This window comes from Dinoponera quadriceps, unplaced genomic scaffold, assembly GCF_001313825.1.
Source record: "Dinoponera quadriceps isolate SergipeBrazil2010 unplaced genomic scaffold, ASM131382v1 scaffold1441, whole genome shotgun sequence".
NCBI lineage: Eukaryota > Metazoa > Arthropoda > Insecta > Hymenoptera > Formicidae > Dinoponera > Dinoponera quadriceps.
In genome coordinates, this window is record NW_014555884.1 from 935,087 (window position 1) to 943,459 (window position 8,373).

The following is an 8,373-nucleotide window of genomic DNA, read 5'->3' on the forward strand; positions in this document are numbered from 1 at the left end:
GGGGGGGGGGGGGGCATTAAGACCTGCGGAAAAATGGCTCGCCGGGAAAGCGCTCGCGGATAGTTCCCGTCGCTCTCGAGAACGAGGCGATTCGTCTCGCGCGCGACGGATTCGCGCGGGCGGAAATCGCTCGCTCGGTCCTTTCGTAACGTCGCGTGCCTTCCGGCGACGTGGATCTATTTTCGGCCGCGATACGCCAAATCATTTTTCTCCGGCGGCCACACATACACATGCGCAACATATTCGACTTCCTCGCCAAGTCGAGAATAAAAGTTCGCGTGTCCCTATGAAGCGGGGAGCAGAGCGAGAGCGGAGAGGAGAACCCCGTCGTGTGCGCTCTCCCGCTCGAGAGAAGCTTTCATCGTCCGAATGCAACGGGAAAACGGATTTTACCGGTGCCGCTGTTCGGCAGATGCATTCGCAATATCCCTCTGAGCGTGGAAATGCGCACACTTGGCCGTACGATCGAGCGAAGATAAAGTAAACCGTGCGAAACGCGCGTGCATGTAATAGTAACGCGTTTAGCTTCGATCGTAATTATCCGTCGACTCATCTATACTTTTTCGTCAAGTTTCCGCGTCTCCTTCTTTCACTTCGACGGGCTCTTATTAAGTAACATGTAGGCCTGCCACACTATGCGTGTTTTCTTTTCCATTTATCTCCCTGTTCCACGTTGCGTTTTTTATTTATTTATTTATTTGTTAAACAGAGAACACCCCCTTTTTGTAACATATGAGTGCGGTAGTAAGATAGATTTTGTGCAGGACGCTATACCCTACTCCTATTCGTCTATTAGTAATAGTAGTAATAATTATTCATGTGGGTAGATCTAGTACAGACCCTAAAATTATGTAGATCTGTCCCATTACGTTAACATCCTATAGTTTTATTTATGGCCATAACCGTAGTTCTAGTCTTTTATCTGAGACGAGGTATAATAGGCTCACTAATTTTACTTGCTCTATGTTTTTGAATTCTAAGAAGGTATTCCTCTGTTACTTAGAAAAAAAAAGTTAGGTTCACTGCTCTATTATTAGTATGATCCAATAAGATAACTCATTTCCTGGCGGCAACTAGTCTACAAAGACATTAGATCGAAATTGATAATAATCTTAATAATCTATAAAAGACTAAAAAATACAAAATACCATGATTTTCATAATTTTTTTCTTTTCGTAATGTAGTCCTGACTGATCTACGATGTTACTACAGCGTCAAAATTACGGGTGTTACTCTCAGGGTTAACCGGATTCTTATCAACCCTGCGCGGACGTGTCGAGATATTCCAGACAAGATATTGTCGGTATTATATATAATATCTTTATCGTTTCGTGTTTTGGGAATATTTCGACGCACCAACTAGGAGTTGTATTACTGGAACTTTCGAAACTTCAGTATAATTCAACATTTAACGACAAAGTTCGAAGATTTGAAGTCGAATTATTCCAAGCTTCGAATTTTATTCGAAGATTCGAAATATCAAAGCTATTAATAGAGCTAATCTTGAGAGAGCAACAATGCCGTATAATTATCAATTTAAAGTATCTTTAGTTCAGTTCTGAGATTTGTATTTGTTTAGTTTAAAACAAAAAAGAAAGCGAATGAAAAAAAGCATAAATAAGAATACTTGAATTTCGAAGTTTCACATTTCAAAATTTCATTATTCGAATATAATGTGTCGAATATTCAGAAATTCGGAGGTTCGAATATAATTTTTAACTCTATCACCATTCGTTTCCGTCACGCTGTTTGAAGCACGACTTTTTCCTGCACAAGAAACGATTAAAACGATCAAAACGATATATTTGAAATCGCTGTTTGCAACGTTTCATAGCAAATGGTAAACTCGCTTGAAAACATCGCGTACACGAAAGGGTAAACGGACTTTGTTTGAGCTCAGCGCCAGCTGGAAAACGAGGATATGTCCTCGCATTCGTTCCACGTGGCGCAGAGGTCGGATTCTCTTGTGTCCCGAGAATTTTTTCGTGCGACACACGTGGCTTCAATGCATCCCGTCGCCGATGGAAGAACCGCACGTCTGTTCCATTCGCACCTTCGTCGCCAATTGGCGAAGTCGCACGTTACATTGACAGGTAGCCACTTAGCGGTGTTGTTAAACTTCCTTCCTCTTGGAGCGTGCACACGTGAACGACCGTAGCGACCAATCGCAACGTTTTGTTGCACGTCAAAAATCATACAGGCAATCACGAAAAAAAAGGAAAAACCAAAATATAGTCTGCCACGAGAAGGTTGCAGTATTTTTTTCTCGACGAGCTTCGCAACGTATTTTGTATCCAACAGGAAAATATATCTCCTGAGAATTATTACACAGGGAAAAAGTGTTAGATTGAAGAAAATAATTACTCCAACATTTCTTAACAAATTTTCACTTGAATTAAATAAATTTCATTTGAATCAAGTAAATATTTTACTTGAATAATTTACTTGGAAGATATTTTACTTAGATCAAGTAAATATTATTTGATCCCGAATAAAAACTTGCTAAGGAATATCGGAGTAATTATTTACTTGAATCTCATACTTTTTTCTGAGTAAAGAACAAATTCCCTTGTTGGATATTAGATACGTTCAGAAACTTATAAAAACGTGCTTTGCAACCTTTCTTTTAACTGACCGTACATTAAAATCAAGCGACATCCACGGAACAAAAAAGGAAGCATATAAACTACATGGCCAAGGGCAAAAAGCGGCAGTCCGGATCGAAGTCGCGACGACCCTCAGACACGTCGATGTTCACATCGTCGGCAGGAATCACCGGCGAAATCGGCCACGATGAAGCGTGAAAGGTACACGTGCGTCGACGCGAGGCAGGTCTCGTTGTTCGCAAAAGAAGCGAGACAGAGGAGCAGAAGGAAGAATCAGAGAAAAGAGACTCACTTATACGCAGGGGAGATTCAACCGATGGTCCCGGACTTTCATCGACGACACTGTTTCTCGCGACGGTGAAATTTAATCGACCTCCAGGATTTTCCTCTTCCTCTCGCAGTTCCACACCGCCGTCGAAGTCTCGAGGGTGCGCTCGACGAACGCACGTGACGACGGGGATTAAATGCCTTCCCCGGCGAGAAACGGTCGGTCGTGCGACCGGCTCTCTCTTTCCTCCTCTTCCTCTCTTTCTTTCTTTCTCTTTTTCTTTCTCACCACGACGACAGGTCCTCGCAACGCGACGGTCGCAACGAGACTGAATCGCCGCCAGTCCGTCGCTGCTCCATCCAGCCTGGAAACAGCTGCTCTCCCTGCCGGTGCCAGAAAACCGCGCCGGCCTCTTTCTCTCTCTCTCCCTCCCTCTCTCTCTCGCTCTTTCTCTCTCTTTCTCGCTCGTTCTCTTTATCGGCGGCCGTGAGTCTCCTACGGCGCGCCAAGTGCATCTTTCCGCGATGCCTCCCTCTTGCACCTCTCTCGCATCGGTGCAAACCTGCCGGTGACCTGGCAAGGGGTGCGCAGGGGGCAACGCGGGGGTGGGGACGGCGAACGAGCCTAAGAAATCTCGCTCCTACGCGAGGTAACTTATCGGTGCACTCTATCGCGCCGGATTCACTACGGCGACGATGACGCGCGTGGGACGCAAAGAGCCGAAATCAGTGCTTCGCTCGCCGCTTCTTTTTTGCTTATTCCCTTTTTTTACCGCGTCTCGCGCGCGCCGATAATCGTGCCTACGGCGATCCTTCGTTTTCACTACTCCGTTCTTCTTGCGGCTTGTGCGATGAACGTTCGTGGAAATCGATCATTTCGGACTTGAGGGAAGCCGAGAGAGAGAGAGAGAGAAAAGTGTCGCGACGTCTCGCATTAGGGCCGTAAAGATCATTCACGTGGCATCGTGTGGTCATCGCGGGGACGGCGTTATCCGGCCCGCCGCCGTATATTCTTAGATCGCGCGAAAACGCGCGGTTCGGGGCGAAGGGTGAAAGAAAGAAGGAAGAACGAAAGGAAAAAGCCCTGGTAGAAATGTATGCAGTTTTCTCAAACATCCCAGTCTGTCTAGTATTAATGCATTCTCATTAGTTGTAACAGTATTGCGAATGGACAAGAATTTGATAGTTTTATTCAAGAATATTGTTGAGATAAAAATTGCGCCCGTTTTATAAGCAGCAAACTCGCTTATTTAATCGATTGATTCGTCTTTTTTGCCATTTATGTATTTTTGTTTTCGTTCATTAAATGAGTGCAAATTTTACGTATTTTTCGTACGCAGTAACTGCGGGAAAAGCGTTACATTTTGTAATTTTATTCTTCAGTTATTAGACAGAAGTTAACAAGTTGTCCAATAACTGCTTAAAAAATACGTAAAATTTCTATCAAGAAGTTGTAGTTTAAGAAAACTGTTTTTTCTCTATTTTTTCGCGGAAAGAAACCGAGAAGAACCGCGGAAAAATTGATTTAAAAAAACCGGTTTTTCAGAGTTTTTGAAGTTGTAAAAAAAAGTAAAGGAAAACCACCACGCCCAGACAAATTACGTCCGTCCTCCTCCCGCGCTAATCGAGAGCACTAATAATCATAAATGCGTTGACGGCGACGGGTTATCGACGGTAAATTCGCGCTTTATGCAAAATAATGGTAAGCGTATCAAAGCGCGAAGCCGAGGAGCAGCGGCGGCGACCGTAAAGCTTTTAGCGAAAATTAGTATCGAAAACGCCGGTACGCGCGCGTCGTGCCACGGCAGTAAAATCCCCCCGTGTGCGCACGCACGCATGCACGCACGCACCCGTGCGCGCGTCCACACACACACATTTCCCACTGGCTGTTTCGATTGTAAGGGCGAAGGGGGCGGCTTTTATTCGCAGGGTATTAACAGGCGACGACGCTACTTGCGTCCGTTTCGTGCGACGCCTCGCAGTAACACCTGCGCCACGACTCATTCTTATTTTATCCCTCCTTGTCTCGCTTACTCCGCGAAATATCGCACGATATATCGCGATCACAACACTCTTGCTCCCCTCGGGCCGACTCGAGCGGAATCTTTATTTCGTCCACGAAGTTTGTGCCACGTGGCGTCCGGGCTTTGCTACGAACCTGCTCGGAACCTGTTCGGGTTGGGAAACTCGCGAGTCCGCCGAGACGACTTCGTCGTGGTCGAAACTCTGCTGCGCTTTTCTAAACTCGGATCCGACGATGAAATTTTATGCGGCTGTAGACCCCGTTACCGAAATTAAGAAAACATATTCCGGTTGAATATGTCATTAAAAAGATTATTTTATCATTTCCATAGAGAGAGAGAGAGAGAGAGGGAGGGAGATGTCTATTATTTAGATATTAATTACAATATTTAAATTTTTTCGGACGCCCATATTAACAAATTAAATCTTTTACCAAGCTCTAATAACCAATTTACAGAGTGTAATACCGTGACCTTATTAACGATCTTTTAGACGCAATTTAGGTATATCTGAGAACTGTCACTGAAAATTGAGCGGTAATCGAATTTTCTCACTACAACGGACAATTTATTGCTGGACTCGGTAAATAATACACATATGAATTGAACTCTTTTGCCAATATCTATTTTTCCTCATGAAAAATAATTAGGATACATATTTTATCGGACAATTAAATATGAAGTCTTATTTTGAGTAAGAAAATGTCAACATTGTACTAAGATATGAAGAAAATATTGTTCACGAATCTTTGCATTGTGTGCATGCTTCGTATATTCAGTATATTCAGTTAGAGAAAGAACAAAATTAAAGTTAAGTGCTTGAAAACATTCTTTAATTGTAAAAAAGTTTAATGTCTGATAAATTATATACCACATGAATGCTAACACTTTTTTAATACTTGTTTACAATTTTCAAAAAATATTATCGTACTATTTTCAATCACCTTACATTTTATAATTTTTTAAAAAAATTGGCTTCTGCTATCATTAGGGAACTTTTATCCTAATCGTCTGACGTTATCAGCACTCGAACGGGGCTCCGTGAAACGTTGGGACGGCTTCTACGTCTTCGCGAAGCCGCGATGACTTCGCGATGACGTATTCCGCATCTCCGCATCGGTGATGTAACGAACGTATACCTGTAATGACGGTAAACACGGTTGAACACTTATCTCGCTCATTCCACCTAGAAGAAGAAAAAACATCCAATTGATTACCGATCGATGAGACTGTAATTGATCTCGCTTGACTCACGACGAAGATCAATGTTCTGTCCGAGCTGCGTCCGAACGTCCACGGGGGCCTCGCTTGAAAGAACTCTCATGAGCGTTTGCCAGGTGTTCAGCGACATTTCTTTGTCCTCCGTAACGCAATGCGGATAAATTAACCTTTATTGCAACGGTGGCGTCTTTGTCTCGACGTGGTATTTAGTTTATCAGTGCAAAATCAGTCGAGTGTCAAGAGCACACGTGCCGTCGCCTCTCTCTCTCTCTCTCTCTCTCTTTCATTCCTGTTGCCGTCGGTTTTTTTTCCTCAGCCACTTCAAAGCATAATTGCACAGTCTCATAGATCACACGCGAATATAAAATTCGAGATTACGTAATAACGATTCTCAGGAAGGAGAAGTCGCCAACTCAGCGGTTTAGATTTTCGTTGGGATATTTAGTGATCCGCTGTACAATTGCAATTATTTTGCACATGTGAAATAATATGGATCTCGAATCGCAATCGTTAATAGGTAACTTCGTTCGTTCTTAAAATCTTCCTCCGTTTCTAAACACACATACCCAATAACAATTCTCAGGAAGGGAACGTCGCCAAGGTTCAGATTTCCGTTGGAAAATTTTACGACCCGCTGTATAATTGTATTTTAGTGTACGTAATAACGTTTCTGAGAAATGCCGCCAACTCGGCGGTTTAGATCTTCGTTGGGAAATTTTACGACTCGCTGTATAATTGCAATTTCATTTTACACGCGTGAAATAATACCAGGATCGCGAATTACACACAGAAAAAAATAATCTTAAATCAATGATAGATATTCTCATATATTAATAATATAAGCAAAAAAAACATTATATTTTTAAAAGATTTCTAGTCTTGAATCAAATGCAAATAATACTTGCATCAACAATACAAATTCAATCAAATCAAGATAAAAATATTCTAAGATTTATATATATCAGAATATCTATCATTGATTTAAGGCTAATTTTTTTCTTTATGATCATTAACACAATCATTAACTCTTCTCTTTCATTCTCGAAAACTTCCCCCGTCCCCAGGTACACGTATGTATCTAATATTTCGTCAACGATCTGTTAATATTTTAATCGCAAGAGATACAGTTGAAGTTTTTCGAATGGGACGAGCGAAATTAACCGTTTTTTCGCCCGCACGAATCTTGCGCCTCCAACGCGGACTCCGTCACGAGCGCCTTTATAAACGATTAGGTCATCATCACCCTCGCGGCACTTTCATTTGCACCGACCGAGTCGCCGGCGTATGCGTATCCCGGATGCGATCATTATCATTAAGAGTCGCCGGGCCTTACGTCTCTCTTCCACTCGCCCCACCGTTCACCTTCCGCTCGTCTTTTTCTGAGGAGACAAGACGACCACGCGCGCCCTGTCATGGCCCACGCGACACCTATTACGGCCAATCGGCCCTTCAAATACGCGCGCTCAACGACACCGGACTATTCTCCAATCTCGCCCTGGAATGCATCGCTCGCACAGACGGTCGCGCACAATGAAATCATATTATCTAGTCGTGTACGCGCCGACCGGACGAAGGAGAATCAACGACGCGTCGCGCTAAGGCGAAAGCTTTGCCCCTGCATTGAGAGGAAAAAATGTTTGCTTTGTAACTATAGTGAAGGAATTATATCGAGTGAATGCAAAAGTTGGATGGGTTCCCAAAAACTGTTGTAATCAATATTTTTCTATTGAACTATTGACATACATGTTTATTATATATCGTTGGGAAAAAATTAAAAAATCATTTTCGAAAAAATGCGGATAAAAAGACTTTTTATAACGAAACTCGTCAAAACTTTTGCATTCAATCAATAGTTAGGAAAACCATTTCTTCAGTAAGTGTTATTACAGTGTCAGTGATAATAATGCTTTACACGCGTATTGATGCTTCTATTTTTGTGGTCGAAATCTGTATATATTTAAGATAGTATATATTTAAGATGGTAGTAGCATAAAATGAGTTCTTTAAAGAATTCGTAGAAATTTATACTATATGTAGATTTAAATATGGCCTAATTATTGGCACAATTAGAAAACGATTAATCGTTCGAAAATCAATATATTCGCAACTCAAGTAGAACAGAAAGTATAATAAAAAAACTATAATAAAATAAAAAAGCATAATAAAAATAAAAATATAAAAGTCAAGACGATGTCAAAATGATATCATTTTGACATTATTTTAACATAATCTTGACTTTCATATGACTTTTTTTATAC

The 8,373-nt window shown here is 41.9% G+C and overlaps 1 protein-coding gene and 1 long non-coding RNA gene across 5 annotated transcripts in view; both read right to left on the reverse strand.

Moving 5' to 3' along the window:
- Positions 1 to 3,193, reverse strand: part of LOC106745684 (extracellular sulfatase SULF-1 homolog) — an 83,561-nt gene extending 80,368 nt beyond the window's left edge. For all 4 annotated transcript variants that reach the window (XM_014621523.1, XM_014621521.1, XM_014621522.1 and 1 more), the window contains exon 1: positions 2,899 to 3,193. The gene's annotated coding sequence lies outside the window, so the exon portion shown is untranslated. The remainder of the gene's footprint in view (positions 1 to 2,898) is intronic.
- Positions 3,194 to 5,497: 2,304 nt separating this feature from the next.
- On the reverse strand, positions 5,498 to 6,962 carry LOC106745663. The gene is made up of 2 exons (XR_001374542.1): positions 6,112 to 6,962; positions 5,498 to 6,033 (listed from the first exon to the last, which is right to left on the reverse strand). It is a non-coding gene; the product is annotated as an uncharacterized LOC106745663 (long non-coding RNA).
- Positions 6,963 to 8,373: the final 1,411 nt, after the last annotated feature.